The sequence below is a fragment of the Eptesicus fuscus genome, chromosome 7 (genome assembly GCF_027574615.1).
Source record: "Eptesicus fuscus isolate TK198812 chromosome 7, DD_ASM_mEF_20220401, whole genome shotgun sequence".
In the NCBI taxonomy this organism is placed as follows: domain Eukaryota; kingdom Metazoa; phylum Chordata; class Mammalia; order Chiroptera; family Vespertilionidae; genus Eptesicus; species Eptesicus fuscus.
In genome coordinates, this window is record NC_072479.1 from 5,614,431 (window position 1) to 5,633,030 (window position 18,600).

The 18,600-nt window shown below is 48.3% G+C and overlaps 1 protein-coding gene across 4 annotated transcripts in view; it reads right to left on the minus strand.

Moving 5' to 3' along the window:
• Positions 1–14,507, minus strand: part of CENPJ (centromere protein J) — an 87,248-nt gene extending 72,741 nt beyond the window's left edge. For 3 of the 4 annotated variants that reach the window (XM_028134886.2, XM_008158163.3, XM_054718711.1), the window contains exon 1: positions 14,169–14,257. The gene's annotated coding sequence lies outside the window, so the exon portion shown is untranslated. Of the gene's footprint in view, positions 1–14,168; positions 14,258–14,394 lie in introns of those variants that run through there. The other variant, XM_054718712.1, reaches the window with a different exon arrangement.
• Between the last annotated feature and the right edge of the window lie 4,093 nt (positions 14,508–18,600).

The window sequence follows — 18,600 nt, forward strand, 5'->3', positions numbered from 1 at the left end:
ATAATAAGAAATGGAGAAACAGGCTTACAGAATTAAAAGGCAATAAAAGAGTAACTATCAATAATCTGAAATGTAAATGGATTAAATGCTCCTATCAGAAGACACAGAGTAGCAGAATGGATAGAAAAACATGACCCAATTACATGCTGAATACAAGAAACCCACCTCAGAACAAAAGACTCACACAGAATGAAAGTGAACAAATGGAAAAAATTATCCATGCAAATGGAAAAGACAAAAAGGCTGGGATAGCAATACTCATACCTGACAAAATATGAAGAACTGAAGGCCATCACAAGAGACAACAAAGGTCATTATATAATATTAAAGGAATCCTATATAATAAAAGGCTAATATGCAAATTGTCCCCTCAGGAATTTGTCCAACCTGGAGTTCAACCACTTGCTATGACGTGCGCTGACCACCAGGGGCGGCGCAGCAGCCGGGGAAGGAAGGCCCCGGACGCCGGACAGTAGCTGGCAGCCAGAGGAAAGAAGGCCTCAATCGACCCTGATAGCTGGACAGGCCTAGGGAACCTACCTGTGCACGAATTTCATGCACCAGGCCTCTAATCAATCCAATAAGAGGATATAATCCTGGTACACATATATGAACATAATAAAGGACCACCTAAATATATTTAATAACTTCTAGAGGAATATAAGGGAATGATTGACATTGGTACAGTTATATTAGGGAACTTGAACACCTTGCTGACTTCCAAACAAAAAAATTAACAAGGAAAGAGTGACTCTAAAGGACACACTTGATCAGATGGGTTTAATTGACATTTATAGAACATTTCACCCCAAAGCTGCAGAATATACATTCTTCTCAAGTATACATGGATCATTCACAAAGATAGATCACATGTTAGGATACAAAACAAGTCTCTCTACAAGTTCAAGAAGATTGAAATAATATCAAGCATCTTCTCAGATAATAAATTAATGAAATTAGAAATCAACTACAGTAAAAACAATCAAAAACACGCAAACACATGGAGGCTAAGTAGCATGTTATTAAACAATGAATGGGTTACCAATGAGATCAAGAAAGAAATCAATAACTTCCTGGAAACAAATGAAAATGAACACACAACAACCCAAAATCTCTGGGACACAGCAAAAGGAAGTTCATAACACTACAGGCCTACCTCAAAAAAAAAAAATAATGACTAAAAATAAACTATTTAACCCTACAACTTAAAGAATTAGAAAGAGAACAAGAAAAGCCCAGAGTAAGTAGAAGGAAGGAAATAATAAAGATCAGAGCAGAAATTAATGACATAGAGACTAAAAGAAGAATACAAAAAAATCAAATAAACCAAGAGCTGTTTCTTTGAAAACACAAACAAGATTGTTGAACCATTAGCCAGACTCATCAAGAAACAAGATAGAGGACCCAAGTAAATAAAATCAAAAACTAAAGCAGTGAAGTAACAACAGATACCACAGAAATACAAAGGATTGCAAGAAAACACTATAAACAACTATATACCAACTGGACAATATGGAGGAAATAAAAAAAATCCCCCCCCCCAAAAAAATACAATCTATCAGAACTGAATCAGGAAGAATCAAAAATCCTGAATAGGCCAATAACAACTGATGAAATAGAAGCAGCAATCAAAAATTTTCAGCAAAAAAAGCCCTGGTCTGGATGGCTTTACAGAGGAGTTTTACCAAACCTTCAAAGAACAACTTACACCTATCTTGCTCAAACTATACCAAAAATTCCAAAAGGAAGAAACACTTCCAAGCTCTGTTTATGAGGCCAACATTATCCTAATTTCAAAACCAGATAAAGACACTACAAAGAAAGAGAACTATGGGCCAATATCCCTGATGAACATGGATGTTAAAATCCTCAACAAAATATTAGCAAATTGGATCCAGCAATGTATTTAAAAAATCATACACCATGACCAAGTGAGATTTATTCCAGGGTTGCAAGGCAAGTACAATATTTGCAAATCAATAAACGTGATACATATCACATAAACAGATTGAAAGACAAAAATCATATGATCATATCAATTGATACAGAAAAAGTATTCAACAAAATCCAACACCCATTTTTTATAAAAATTCTCAGCAGAGTGGGAATAGAGGGATCATACCTCAACATAATAAAGGCCATATATGGCAAACCTACAGCAATCATCATACTGAATGGGCAAAAACTAAAACCATTTCACCTAAGAACAGGGACAAGACAGAAATGTCTGTTTTCACCACTCTTATTCAATAGTGCTGGAAGTCCTAGCCACAGCGATCAAACAGGAAGAAATAAAAGGCATCCAAATTGGAAAGGAGGAAGTAAAACTCTCATTATTTGCAGATGACATGATATTGTACACAGAAAACCCCAAAGGCCCCACCAAAAAACTACTGGATTTAATAAAGGAATGCAGCCACGTAGCAGGATACAAAATCAACATCCACAGAGAAGGATAAGTATCACATGATCTCACTAATTTGATAAATATAATGAACAATGTAAACTGATAAGGAAATATAGATCCAGAGACAAAGAAAGATGGAAGAGACCATCAAACAGAGGGAAGGCAGGGTGTTCAAGTTCCCTAATATAACTGTGGAGGAGGTTAAGAGATCAACCAAAGGACTTGTATGCAGCATATAAGCATAACCACTGGACACAGACAGTGAGGGCATGTGCTGGGGGTTGGAAGCAGCTGTGGAGAGATCAATGGGGGGAAAAGGAGACACAGTAATACTTTCAACAATAAAGAACTTAAATTAAAAAAAAAAAATCCCAGCTCATGGAAGGATTAAAAAAAAATCAACACCCAGAAATTGATGGCATTTTTTCACACAATAATGAATTCTCAAAAAGAGAAACTAAATAAACAATCCCATTTACCATTAAAACAAAAAATATTTAAGACACTTAGGAATAAACTAAACCAGAGGTAAAAGATTTGTACTCGGAAAGCTACAATACATTGAAAAAAAGAGACAGAGGAAGATATAAATAAGTGGAAGAATATACCATGTTCATGGATTGGTAAAATTAATATCATTAAAATGTCCATACTACCAAAGCAATCTACAGATTCAATGCAATCCTTATTAAAATAACAACAGCATAGTTCACAGATCTAGAACAAACACTCCAAAAATTTATATGGAACCAAAAAAGACCCCGAATAGCTAAAGTAATCATGAATACCTGATATAAAGTTATACTACAAAGCTACTGCACTCAAAACAACCTGGTACTGGCACAAGAACAGGATCAATGGAACAGAACACAGACCCCAGAAATCAACCCAAGTCATTATGCTCAATTATACATCTGACGAAGGAGGCAAGAACATACCATGGAGGCAAGACAGTCTCTTCAATAAGTGGTATTGGTAAAACTGAAAAGATACATGCAAAAAATGAAACTAGACCACCAACTTACACCATACACAAGAATAAACTCAAAACGTATATAAGACTTAAATTTAAATGTAAGGCATAAAACCATAGAAGTCCTAGAAGAAACCATAGGCAGCAAAATCTCACACATCTCTCGTAGCAATATGTTTATGGATACATCTCCTAGGGCAAAGGAAACCAAGGAGAAAATAAACAAATGGGACTACATCAAAATAAAAGGCTTCTGCACAACAAAAGAAACCATCAACAAAACAAAAAGGGAGCCCACTGTATGAGTGCATTTTTGGCAATGATACATCTGATAAAGTAACTCATACAATTTACAAAAGGAAGGCAAACAACCCAATTAAAAAATTGGCAACGAACCTAAACAGACACTTCTCCAAAGCAGACATACAGATGGCCAAGAGACATATGAAAAAATACTCAAAGTCACTGATCATCAGAGAGATGCAAATTAAAACGAAAATGAGGTATTACCTCACGCCTGTCAGAATGGCTACCATCAACAAATCAAAAATGACCAGTGCTGGCGAGGATACAGAGAAAAGGGAACCCTGGTACACTGCTGGTGGGAATGCAGACTGGTGCAATCATTATGGAAAACAGTATGGAGGTTCCTCAAAAAATTAAAAATGGAACTGCCATCTGATTCAGTGATCCTACTTCTAGGAATATATCCTAAGAGACCCAAAACATCAATCAGAAGAAAGTATGCACCCTTTGTTCATAGCAACACAATTTACAATAGTGAATATCTAGAAACAGCCCAACTGTCAACAGTAGATGAGTGGATAAAAAGGATGTGGTACATCAGTGACGGGCAACCTTTTGAGCTTGGTGTGTCAAACTTCGCCAAAAAACTGAGCATAACTCGGGTAGTGTGTCACTTTGAGGAAAAAACATTATTTCGCAAATGTTTCATCCTCAGGAGCAGCAAATGTTTCATCCTCGGCATGCAGCCGCCTCAGCGGCCGCGTGTCATCAGAAATGGCTACGCGTGTCAGTGCTGACACGCGTGTCATAGGTTCGCCATCACTGTAGTACATTTACACCATGGAATACTATACAGCAGTAAAAAAGAAGGATCGCTTACCCTTTGAGACAACATGGATGGACCTGGAGAGTATTATGCTAAGTAAAATATGCCAGTCAGAGAAAGATAAGTATCACATGATCTCACTCATATATGGAATCTAATGAACAGAATAAACTGATGAACAAAATAAATCCAGAATCATAGAAGCATGGAACAGACTGTGGAATCTCAAAGGGAAGGCAGGGGTGGATGGGTCAGTCAGAAGAGATCAACCAAAGAACTTGTGTGCATCTATCCTATATAATAAAAGACTAACATGCAAATAGACCAACCGGCAGAACCAAACAACTGACCAGTCGCTATGACGTGCGCTGACCACCAGGGGGTGTGCGCAGAACACGATGGGCATCGGCAACAGGCAACTGAGCGCGAAACATGGTGGGCATCGGCCACGGCAGGACGGTGGAGCAGGTGAGCGGAGGCACCAGACCATGGCAGGGCGCTGGTCGCTGTCATCGGGGCAAGCCTCTGGTGGTTACTGAAAATTCTCGGCCCCCGCGTGCTGCAGTCCTGCCCGGCGCTAGCACATGCTGCTGGCACTGGCCCCAGCTGCACCCACTGTCATCATCGCTAGAGCCGCAGCTCACACCCGCTGCGGGTGCCCAGCACCGGACCCAACTGCTCGGTGCCATCAGCGGGTCCGAGCAATGGCTGCTGGCCCCGATTGCCCCTCAGGGCTTCTCCACCTCCCCCTGTTCCTGAGGGGCAATCGGGGCCAGCAGCCCCCTCTGACACCCACTGCCAGCGACAGCCCCACTTGCACCCACTGCTGGCGCTAGCCCCACTCATACCCACAGCCGGTGCTGGGGCCGCCGCTCACACCCGCTGCCGCTGCCAGAGCCCAGCGCCGGCCCCAATTGCTCGGTGCCATCAGCGGGTGTGAGCAGCAGCTGCTGGCCCCGATTGCCCCTCAGGGCTTCTCCACCTCCCCCTGTTCCTGAGGGGCAATCGGGGCAGCAGCCGCCACTCGCACCCACTGACGGCGCCGGCCCCGCTCGCACCTGCTGCTGGAGCCAGCCCCAATCGCTCCATGCTGTCAGCAGGTGCGAGTGGGGTCAGTACCGCCAGCACGTGGGAGTGGCAGCAGTGGGAGCAGGGCTGCCAGCAGACACGGGATTGGGGGCCGCAGCGGGAGGGGCCGGCCGAGACCCACCCCTGTGCCCATCACAGCCTGGCAGCCCACAGTTCCTTTCAAGGTGCACGAATTTATGCACTAGGCCCCTAGTATATATATAAAAGCCTAAGCGACCAAAGGACCAAACGACCAGTCGACCTGTTGCTATGACACACACTGACCACTCAACGTAGGAGCTGCCCCCTGGTGGTCAGTGCACTCCCACAGCAGGAGTGCCGCTCAGCTGACCGACCCATCCCGGTGGCCCACCAACCCGGCAGCAGCCACTCACTCCCCATCAGTAGTCCTGCAGGTCCAATCTCCGGAGAACGTGCCAGGCACCGACAGACACGGGCATGATCCCAACAGCGCCGCCCGCTTCCTGGAAGTCGGCCTCGGGCACTGTGGCCACTTCCCCTCCCTAGACACTCCGCATGGAAGAAACAATATAAAAGCTGCCACCAGGTGGCTCCCGACAACTGGCGCGAACGGCAGCGGGACGGATCCGTATCCCAGGCCAGCAAGAGCATCCCACCGCCTGCCTGGAGGGCCGATCGCATCCCCGCATCCCGGCACTCCCCCACCCCCTTGGAACGAGTGCTAGATGCAGGGCTCACAGCTGGCAAGTGCTGCAGCAGCAGCGCAAGCCTCTCCCGATCAGGACTGGGCGCGAGTCCGCAGCAGGTGCAGCGGGGCCGGGATGAACAGGAGCGGCAGGCGGATTGGACTGCCGATTTCGGCCCATTCCCCGCAGGTCACACCAAGGGACCCCACCCGTGCACGAATTCGTGCAATAGGCCTCTAGTATATACATAACCATGAACACAGACAATAGGGTAGTGAAGGCCTGGGGTGGAGGACAGGACAGGGGTGGGCTAGAAGGTGTCAGTGAGGGGAAAAGGGGGACATATGTATACCTTCAACAATAAAGATTTAATTTAAAAAGTATAATAAAAAAGTGAACCTTAAAAAATAAATTAAGAGTTCCAAGACCCAGGTGAAGCTGGATCCCGGGTCCGGGTGAGGCCGTGTGCCCCTGGATCCGGGTGAGACTGGGTCCCGGGCCCGGGTAAGGCCACGCGCCCCTGGGTCCGGGTGAGGCCACGCGCCCCTGGGTCCGGGTGAAGCCGGATCCCAGGTCCGGGTGAGGCCGTGTGCCCCTGGACCCGGGTGAGGCTGGGTCCCGGGTCCGGGTGAGGCCATGTGCCCCTGGATCCAGGTGAGGGTGGGTCCCGGGTCCGGGTGAGGCCTCGCGCCCCTGGGTCTGGGTGAAGCTGGATCCCGGGTCCGGGTGAGGCCATGTGCCCCTGGATCCAGGTGAGGGTGGGTCCCGGGTCTGGGTGAGGCCTCGCGCCCCTGGGTCCGGGTGAGGCCACGCGCCCCTGGGTCTGGGAGAGGCCACGCGCCCCTGGGTCCGGGTGAGGCCACGCGCCCCTGGGTCCGGGTGAGGCTATGCGCCCCTGGCTCTGGGTGAAGCTGGATCCCGGGTCCGGGTGAGGCCGTGTGCCCCTGGATCCGGGTGAGGCTGGGTCCCGGGTCCGGGTGAGGCCTCGCACACCTAGGTCCGGGTGAGGCCACGCGCCCCTGGGTCTGGGAGAGGCCACGCGCCCCTGGGTCCGGGGGAGGCCACGCGCCCCTGGGTTCGGGTGAAACTGGATCCCGGGTCCGGGTGAGGCCATGTGCCCCTGGACCCGGGTGAGGCTGGGTCCCGGGCCCAGGTGAGGCCACGCGCCCCTGGGTCCAGGTGAGGCCGTGTGCCCCTGGATCCGGGTGAGGCCACACGCCCCTGGGTCCGGGTGAGGCCACGCGCCTCTGGGTCCGGGTAAAGCCGGATCCCGGGTCCGGGTGAGGCCGTGTGCCCCTGGATCCGGGTGAGGCTGGGTCCCGGGCCCGGGTGAGGCCGTGCACCCCTGGGTCTGGGAGAGGCCACGCGCCCCTTGGTCCGGGTGGGGCCGTGCACCCCTGGGTCCGGGTGAGGCTGAATCCTGGGTCCGGGCGAGGCCGTGTGCCCCTGGATTCAGGTGAGACTGGGTCCCAGGTCCGGGTGAGGCCGTGCGCCCCTGGGTCCGGGTGAGGCCACACGCCCCTGGGTCCGGGTGAAGCTAGATCCCGGGTCCGGGTGAGGCCGTGTGCCCCTGGATCCGGGTGAGGCTGGGTCCCGGGTCCGGGTGAGGCCGCGCGCACCTAGGTCCGGGTGAGGCCACGCACCCCTGGGCCTGGGAGAGGCCATGCGCCCCTGGGTCCGGGTGAGGCCTTGCGCCCCTGGGTATGGGTGAAGCAGGATCCCGGGTCAGGGTGAGGCCGTGTGCCCCTGGATCCGGATGAGGCTGGGTCCCGGGTCCGGGTGAGGCCGTGTGCCCCTGGATCTGGGTGAAGACACGCGACCCTGGGTCCGGGTGAGGCCACGCGCCCCTGGGTCCGGGTGAAGCTAGATCCCGGGTCCGGGTGAGGCCGTGTGCCCCTGGATCCGGGTGAGGCTGGGTCCCGGGTCCGGGTGAGGCCGCGCGCCCCTGGATCTGGGTGAAGACACGCGACCCTGGGTCCGGGTGAGGCCACGCGCCCCTGGGTCCGGGTGAAGCTAGATCCCGGGTCCGGGTGAGGCCGTGTGCCCCTGGATCCGGGTGAGGCTGGGTCCCGGGTCTGGGTGAGGCCGCGCGCACCTAGGTCCGGGTGAGGCCACGCGCCCCTAGGTCTGGGAGAGGCCATGCGCCCCTGGGTCCGGGTGAGGCCTCGCGCCCCTGGGTACGGGTGAAGCTGGATCCCGGGTCAGGGTGAGGCCGTGTGCCCCTGGATCCGGATGAGGCTGGGTCCCGGGTCCGGGTGAGGCCACGGGCCCCCTGGGTCTGGGTGAGGCCACGTGCCCCTGAGTCCAGGTGAAGCCGTGCCCCTGGGTCCGGCCAAGACCAAACCAGAGGGAGTCGGACCTCCGTTACCACCATTTGTCCACCATCCAGAGCTGAGGGGTCAGTGCTGACATGTACACATAAGGAACTGGTGGACATTGAAATTGGGTCTCAAAAGAACTGTTGGTCCAGAAAGAAACTCACTACAGACTGATTCATTTGCCTGTCAGCATAACTATTATTGCTCGTCTCACATTCAGTTCTTATAAGTATATATCTAGTGACATATGATCTCGCTCATCTAAGGGAAATGATGAACAACATAGACTGATGAACAAGAACAGAACCAGAAACAAGGAGGCATCGATCGGACTATCGGGCCTCAGAGGGAGGATAGGGGAGGGTGGGGGGACGGGGGAGAGATCAACCAAAGGACTTGTGTGCATGCATATGAGCCTAACCAATGGTTAAGTTCAAAAGGGGGTTGGGGCATCCGTGGGGAGGGGTGTGGGATGGGAATGGGGGGATGAGGACAAATATGTGACACCTTAATCAATAAAGAAATTTAAAAAAAATATATTAGAGATTAAACCATTATCTGAAATAGCAAAAAAAAAAAAAAAAAAGAGTTCCAAGACCCGACACTAGCACTAGCCTGCCTTGCTTCACAGCTGGGCCTCTCCTGGCAATTCTAAGCCAATACAAGTAGCAATCATCTGCAGATCTCCCTGTGGCTCCTGCCCGGTAACCCAAGGCAGTGACTGACTTTGTACCTCTTGGGAAGCCCCAGAGCCAGTGCACCAAGTGGACAGCTTCAGCCCTTACCAGATTACAACTCTACACATCCACAAGCGAAACACTCAAGGGGCAGACTTAGTGAGCACCAAAGCCTCACTGAAACAAGTCCTGTTCCATAGGGGTGTCTTCACTGTAGTCGCAGCTGGTCCTCACAGCCAATTGGCCTAGAGGTCAATTCCTCCCAGTGACGGCAACAGCAATCAAGTCTCAACTACAAGACTGTGCCCACAGCCCACACAGGGGCACACCTAGAGTGTCCAGCTCAGGTGACTGGGAGGCTGAGCCACTGGGCTCTACAGGACACCTAGTAGACAAGGCCACTCTACCAATCCAGGAGACACAGCAGCTCTACCTAAGACTAGTATATAGAAACAAACACAAGGAAGCAGCCAAAATGCACAGACAAAGAAACATGTCCCACATGAAAGAACAGAAGAAATCTCTAGAAAGAAAACTAAATAAAATGGAAGCAAGCAAACTACTAGATACAGAGTTTAAAACAATGGTTATAAGGTTGCTCAAGGATCTTAATGAGAGCTTCAAGGATCTTAGTGTGAATTTCAGAAATCTTAGTAAGAACATCAAAGACATGAAAAAGACCAGTCATAAATTAAGCATACACTAACTAAAATAAAGAATAATTTACAGGAACTCAACAATAGAGTAGAGGATTCTGAGAACCAAATCAACAATTTGGAATATAAAGAAGCAAAAAACACCTAATCAGAAGAGCAAAAAGAAAAAAGAATCCAAAAATATGAAGATAGTGTAGGGAGCCTCTGAGACAACTTGAAGCGTACCAACATTTGCATCATGGGGGTGCTGAAAGGAGGAGAGAGGGAGCAAGAAATTGAAGACCTATTTGAGAAATAATAACAGAAATCTTCCCCAACCCAGTGAAAGAAATAAACTTCCAAGTCCAAGAAGCGCAGAGAGTCCCAAACAAGAGGAACCCAAAGAGGACCACACCAAAACACATCATCATTAAAATGCCAAAGATTAAAGACAAAGAGAGAATCTCAAAAGCTGCAAGAGAAAAGCAGTTAGTTACCTACAAAGGAGTACCCATACGACTGTCAGCTGATTTCTCAACAGAAACTATGCAGGCCAGATGGGAGTGGCAAGAAATATTCAAAGTGATGAATAGCAGAGACCTACAACCAAGATTACTCTACCCAGGAAAGCTATCATTTAGAATTGATGTCAGATAAAGAGCTTCCCAGAAAAGAAAAAGCTAAAGAAGTTCATCACCACCAAACCAGTATTACCTGAAATGTTGAAGGGTATTCCTTAAGAAAGGGAAGAAGAAGAAGAGGAAGAACAGGAAGAAAAAGAACCAAAATATCAACAATAAAATGGTAATAAATACATATCTATCAACAATTGAATCTAAAAATCAAAATAAACAAACAAGGAATCTAATGAACAAAATAAACTGATGAATAAAACAGAACCAGAGGCATAGAACAGACTGACAAATCTCAGAAGGAAAGGGGACAAGGGTGGTGGGGGGTGGGGGAAAGAAATTAACCAAAAATTTTAAATGCATATATGCATTACCTATGGAGATAGAAAACAGAGTGGTGAAGACCTGGGGCATGGCGGGAACCTGATGGAGGGGGCAATGAGAGGAATAAAGGGATATCTGTAATACTCTCAACAATAGAGTTGTTTTTTAAGTGTTTCAAGGAATAAAGGGCTATGTTAATGCTGTTAACAGATGAAAGGCGAGAACTGAGAACTGATCTTAAAATTTAGCGAAGCAAAGGTCATAGCTTGAAAGCAGCTGAGGGGAAGAGGCAAAAGCTTGAATTGGGGGGATACATGAAAGAGTAAGACACTGGAGACAGTGAGTATAGTTCTTTCCAGGAGTTTCATTATAAAGAGAAGAAAATAAATAGTACAGCAGCTGCACAAGGAAGCAAGGAGGAGAGAGAGATTTCTTAAGACAGATGAAATAGCCCTGGCGTGTGTAGCTCAGTTGGTTGGAGCAACATTCAGTACACCAAAATGTGGCCAGTTTGATTCCTAGTCAGGACACATACCTAGGTTGCCGGTTGGATCCCCAGTAGGGGCATGTACTGGAGGCAGCCAACTGATGTTTCTCACTGTTTCTTTCCTCTTCTCTCTCTCTCTCTCTCTCTCTCTCTCTCTCTCAAAAATCAATAAAAACATATCCCCGGGTGAGGATTTAAAAAAAAAAAAAAAAGACAGAAGAAATAAAAGCATGTTTGTAGGCGGATGAGGATGGAGAGAGGGGAGACCTCCCATAGCCATGTCTTTGAGAGGAGAGCTGAGAGATCTAGTACCAAAGTGGAATGACATTTCACACTATTTTTCAGACCTAATTCTAGACTTTATCAATGTAATACCATAAAAATGTATATAAACCAAAGACAAACAAACATGTATTTAGCCTCATACCTAATGTCTGAAAAACATATACAAAAGATATAAACAGGAAAATAAACAGAGACCCAAACATTAAAATGTGCTCATCCTCATTCAATTGACTAGAAATTGAAACAGTTACAACATACTATTTTTTACACACTCTGTTGGCAAAGACTAAAACCTGATAACACGCAGTATAGAAAAGAGAAACTGTTTCATAAAGTATTACCTAGGAAGGTAAACTGGTACAACCTTTTGAAGGGCAATTTGACAGTACCTATCCAAACTGTAAGTGCACAGAAACTTTGACTCGGTCCCTATTTGGATGCCAATAAAAAAAGAAAAGGAAACTTTGACTCAGCAATTTCACATCTAGGCATTTTGTGCTATATTAGCACAAGTTCACATCCTATCTAATAAAAAGGGAATATGCTAATTGACTGTCCTGCCTTCAAAGATGGGGGCGCCCACAGCCAATAAGGAGGGAATATGCTAATTGACTGCCACGCCCTCAATGATGTCAGCGCTCACAGCACAAGATGGCAGCGCCCAGTCCCCTCAGCCCCGTCGGGGCGGCAGGCACACGGCAAGGTCGGGCCCATGCCCAGGTGGGCCCAGCTGCTCCGCACGCATGCCTTCGGAGTCCCCCAGTCCTTTCAGTCCCCCAGCCGCCCAGGGCCGGCCAGAGGTGCAGGCAAGCCTTGGATGGCAGCTGCCCAGCTGCCCAGGGCCGCCCGAGGCTCAGGTAACCAGGGACGGCTGAGGCTTGCACTGCCAGCAGTGGCAGCAGCAGAGGTGTGATGGGGCATCACCTTCCCCTGATCATCGGGTCATCTCCCGCCCCTGAGGGCTCCCGGGCTGTGAGAGGGGCAGGCCGGGCTGAGGGACCCCTCCTCCAGTGCATGAATTTTCATGCACCAGGCCTCTAGTTTTTAATAAACTAAAATTAACTTAAATGACCATTAACAGGGGCCCAGCTAATTATGGTATTCAGATTAAGTAGTCATTAAGGAGAATAAGTAAGTTTATTAAGTGCTGACATAGAAGTACTGAATATAACCAACAAATATATGTTAATTGACAAAAGCGAAATGGAGTGCATAAGAGAGAGAAAAAAATACAATTACATAGTCCTGTAAAGTCCAATATGGTAGCCACGTGTCACAGATAGCTATTGAGCACTTGAAATGTGGCTAATGTAACTGAAGAACTAAAAAATAGATGGTGTCATTTTATTAGGTCAAAAATATGGACTTAGCCGAAGCCAGTTTGGTTCAGTGGATAGAGCGTCGGCCTGCGGACTCAAGGGTCCCAGGTTCGGTTCCGGTCAAGGGCATGTACCTTGGTTGCGGGCACATCCCCAGTGGGAGGTGTGCGGGAGGCAGCTGATCGATGTTTCTCTCTCATCAATGTTTCTAACTCTCTATCCCTCTCCCTTCCTCTCTGTAAAAAAAAAAAAAAAAAAATATGGACTTAATGGAATTTTTAAATGAGAATGCAGTTCCCCTTGTCGCTCATTCCACTGTATGACATACATTGAAAACACCTGTGCTCCCAAATGTGATGAACAGTATTTGTGTCAGTCTGTGAACATGAAAAAAATGATCCAGGAGACGTGCACAGCCATATAGTAAATGAACATGCATGTAAATTATTAAGTTAAATGCGAGTGTAACAATGGACAACATGGACAGTATAGCTTCTTGAGCAAAATTACCTTTGACAAATGCAAAATTTTTTTGTATGTCAAGTATGTGGTTTTCCTAGAATAGGCAATGTTCAATGTTAATATGCTATTGATCATATTAAAATTTTCCTCATGTTTGTGATGAGTGTGGGAAAAGCTTTTCAATTATCCTAGAATATTACAAACATTTAAATTCACATTTATCTGAAGGGGTTTATTTGTGCCAATACTGTGAATATTCAACAGGACAAACTGAAGATCTTAAAATTCATCCAGACTTCAAACACTCAGCTGACTTACTTCATAAGTGTAATGACTACTTGATGAGGTTTGGAAATGTAGAAATTAAGTCCGTGAGACAATTATATCATTCTGTTTAGCTAACGTAACATTAATGTAAATTCTTAAGTATGACTTTTTTGGAGATGTCAAAAAAAGAAGAAAATACCTGTGCTCCGTTTTCTGAAGCAGGGGAAAGTGGACATAATTAATTCAAAGCCACGCTCAGACCGTGAAAAGGAACTAGCTGGTCGAGGAGGTGATGATTTATTCGTCCTTAAAAATGCGCCTCCTCGAAAGCCACGAGCTGTACGGACAAGGACCTAACCAGAGCGGTGGAGAGCCGCCCGTGCGGAGGACTGAGTCTCTGTGCTTAACCGCAGCTCACAGTGCGGTCAGACCTCCGCGGGAGAAACCCCGTTACCCGGAGCGGACGTTGGCCACTCCGCGCAGCCTCCGGCCGGGAGCGGACCCTCCCGCGCCGCAGACCCGCTCAGGTGCAGAGCGGCGAAAGCCCAGCTCCCCTCTCCCTGAGCCCACGTACCACCTCTCCGAAGTCCTGGGCCTCTCGGTCCACTCAAACCCAAGCCGGAGTCGCCGCAGCGTTTACGAAAGAGCCGCCACAATCACCGCCTCCGGAGGGAGCCCCGCCCCTGAACCAAGGGCTCCTGGGAAATGTAGTGCCCACCGGACCCTCTCCGCCTGCGCTCGGGCACCACCAGGCTCACGCAAACTACTATTCCCAGCGACGTCACAGCGGGGGCTGTTACCTAGGGGATTCGGGCGGGCATCTTCCTCCCCGGAAGGTGAGAGGGCGGGGCGTAGGGAAAACCGTTTCTAGAGTAAACCGCCCGGCATAGACCGGAAGGCCCGCCCCTTTGAAACCTGGGAGCGCGCCTAGAGAGAAGGAGAAGCCTCCAGGGTGGAGGCCTAGCTAAGCACCCAGGCAACACTGGTAGATGGGAGTGTGGGAGGAGGGGCCTGTTTGAGAGGTGTGACTTTTCTGTTTTCTGCTTTGACTGATTGTGACTTAATAAAGGGAAAAATTGGCCACACAATTTTTTAAAATCACTTTTTAGTTTTCAATTACAGTTGACATATAATATTATATTCGTTTCAGGTGGACACTCCAGTAATTAAACATTATGTAACTTATTAAGTGATCATCCTGATCTCATTGCAATCTGACACTATACATAGTTATTAGAATACTAGAGGCCCGGTGCACAAAATTCGTGCACAGGAGGGGGGGTGTCCCTCAGCCAAGCCTGCACCCTCTCCAATTTGGGACCCCTTGAGGGATGTCCAACTGCCCATTGGTGGGATCGGGCCTAAACGGGCAGTCAGACATCCCTCTCACAATCCAGGACTGCTGGCTCCCAACCACTCGCCTGCCTGCCTTCCTGATTGCCCCTAACCGCTTCTGCCTGCCAGCCTGATCACCCCCTAAACACTCCCCTGCCAGTCTGGTTGATGCTTAACTGCTCCCCTGCCAGCCTGTTTGCCCCCAACTTCCCTCCTCTGCCGGCCTGGTCACCCCTAACTGCCCTCCCCTGCAGAGTTGATCACCTCCAAATGCCCTCCCTTTCAGGACTGGTCCCTCTCAACTGCCCTCCCTTGCAAGCCTGGTCCCTCACAACTGCCCTCCCTTACAGGCCTGGTGCCTCCCAACTGCCCTTCCCTGCTGGCCATCTTGTGGTGGCCATCTTGTGTCCACATGGGGGCAGGATCTTTGACCACATGGGGCAGCCATCTTGTCTGTTGGAGTGATGGTCAATCTGCATATTACTCTTTTATTAGATAGGATAGAGGCCTGGTACAGGGGTGGGGGCCAGCTGGTTTGCCCTGAAGGGTGTCCCGGATCAGGATGGGGGTTCCCTTGGGGCGGAGGGCTGCCTGAGCAAGGGGCCTGTGGTTGTTTTCAGGCCAGCCATGCCCCCTGGCGACCCAAGAGGGGGCCCTGGTATCTGGAATTTATTTACCTTCTACAATTGAAACTTTGTAGCCTGGAGCGGAGCCAAGCTTCCTGCTCGCTCCGTGGCCAGCAGCCATTTCTTTTGGGGTTTGTGTTCTTCTATAATTGAAACTTTGTAGCCTGGAGCAGAGGCCTAGGCCAGCCAGGGCTGCAGAAGCTTTGCTTCCTCCATTGCCGGGGGAAAACCCAAGCCTCCCGCTATTTCCAGCTCAGTGGCTGTCACCATTTCTGTTTGGATTTGTTTGCCTTCTATAATTGAAACTTTGTAGCCTTGAGTGGAGGTTTAGGCCTGCAACGGCATGCGGAAATCTTGGCTTCCTTTGTTACTGGGGAAACCCAAGCCTCCCTCCTGCTCTCTGTGGCTGTAGCCATCTTGGTTGGGTTTATTTGCATATTTGCTCCTGATTGGCTGGTGGGCGTGGCTGATGGGTGTAGCAGAGTTAGGGTAAATTTGCATATTACTCTTTTATTAGGTAGGATTATTGACTATATTCTCTATGTTGTGCATTATTATCCCCATGGCTATTCTGTAAAAACCAATTTGTACTTCTCAATCCCTTTGTGGTAGGCAGTCAGACATGAGTAGAGGAAGGACAATGAGCCATACAGAAGGTCACCAGGGTAGAGAGCCCTAGCAATGGGCAAAACTGGGAAACCTGGGACCTTGCCCCCAGGGTGACCTTCCCCCCCCCCCACAGTATATCACTGATGGTGTGGTTTGGACCCTCCCCTGACCTTTCCTCCCCTGGCATGTTGCTAGTCATACTGTTACCATAGTTAGCTAATTACTGACGGGAAAGAAAGCAAAGGAAGAATCAGACTTGTTAAGCATATTCAGCTGGGAAACAGAGGCCTGTTTGCTTCACCAGGAATCTACATCTTGACACTCCAAGGAATCACAGTATTGTCCCTCTAAGGGGTTAACCCCCCACCCTCCCACCCTCCAGTACAGGATTCGGGGTCGGGGGAGCAGGGAGAGATAAGATCATGCTCAATAAAGTCAAAATGGTGCAGGGGAAGGTACTTAACCATAGAGGTGTTAACATTAAAACATTCAAATCTGTAAAGAATTTTTGTGAGTTTATTTGAGCCAAACTGTCGACAATTGCCGGGAAGCAGAATATCAATGGACTGGGATAATGCTCCAGAGCAGCAGTCACCAACCGGTGGTCCACAGACCACTAGTGGTCCATGAGGTCCAAAAGGTTGACAACCGCTGCTCCAGAGAATGGTGTTTTTTTTACCTTGTTTTATACCATACATCAAAGGAGGAGTGGGTTACATGAAATCCATTGGTGATAAATTAGGGAGGTGGGAGAAAGCGAAGAGGGGGGGACTTCTGGGATTGGATTAAAAGTAAAATGATAGACATATTACTTAGGTGGGTACAGGATAGTTAACAGTCAACAACTAACATGATAACAATAACAATGAAGGAATTTATGGTTTCCTGTTCTGGTGCCCAGGGGTGAGGGTAGTAGGTGAAGGGAAGGTACATTTCATAGGTATGTTATCTCAGATGCAAAAAGACAACATGCTCAGTTAAGGTAAAAATTTACCTCCTCAGGGAAAATACTGGACTAGGACATGGTTACCCATCATAACTGCTTTTAGTTCAAGTTTTAATTTTTTTTAAATATTTTATTGAGTTTTTACATAGAGGAAGGGAGAGGGATAGAGAGCTAGAAACATCGATGAGAGAGAAACATCGACCAGCTGCCTCCTGCACACCCCCTACCGGGAATGTGCCCGCAACCAAGGTACGTGCCCTTGACCGGAATCGAACCTGGGACCTTCCAGTCTGCAAGCCGACGCTCTATCCACTGAGCCAAACTGGTTTCGGCTGAAGTTTTAATTTTAGACCATCCTTTAGGTCTTTAAGTTTGCAAGACTGCCATGCAGGCCTTCCCTGAGCTTGTCAGGTTAGCATGCGGCCTTTTTTTTTTTTTTTCCTTCCACAGAGGACTGTCAGTCTCACCTAGGAAAAAAGATTGTTGGGGAAACCAAGATGGCGGCATAAGATATACACCTGTAAATGCTGCCTCTCACAACCATACCAAAACTACAACTAAAAGACAAAACGACTATCACCCAGAACCATGGGAAAGCTGGCTGAGTAGAAGTTCTACAATTAGAAGGAAAGAAAAAAGCTCATTGAGACTGTGTAGGACGTGCAGAGCCATGGAAAAGCAGAGGTACGGAGGCACACGAATTGGGCTGGCAACTGGGTGCGCTGTTTTTTTCAATTGGAAGGGAGATACAAGCTCCTGACTGCTCTGAACTCCAGTTTCCGGCGAGACTCTGGGGACCCAGACTCCTAGGGGGAGAAACTGGACTGTCTGGCATTGGGTTGGAAAGTGAGGGTGGTTTTCTCGCAGGGGTGCACACCGGAATGATTGTTTACTGCGCTGGGGCGCGGGACGCGGGGACTCGGAAAAGCGGAGACAAGGAAACTCGGAGACGCAGATGGCTGACTGGCAGCCATCGCTGGTTGCCACACCCTAGTGATTCCCTGAGACCCCGCCCCAACCAATTTACAAACCCACACAAGCTGTGTGCAGTGGCTTTTGCATATGAATGGCCTGCCCTTTTGCAGCTTAACCTAACAAACTGCAGCTGGGTCAGACAGCTCCAAAACTTCCAAAGCCCAAACAAAGAGGAGAAATCTGCAGATATCTCTGTAGTTCCTGCTGGGTGGCCTCAGAGAGTAGCTGACTTGCACCTCCTTGAAGATCCAGGAGCCAGTGTACTTAGTGGACAGTGTGAGACGACACCAGACTTCAACTCTTCACATCCATAAGCAACACACTCAAGAGGCAGACTCAGTGAGCACCAAAGCCCCACTGAAGCAAGTCCTGCCCCATAAGGGTGTCTACAGCACAGCAGTTCTTCCATTATAGACAAAGCTGATTCTCACAGCCAATTGTCCTGGAGGTCAATTCCTCCCAGTGATACCAACAGCAATCAAGGCTTAACTATAACAAGACTACACCCAGCTCAC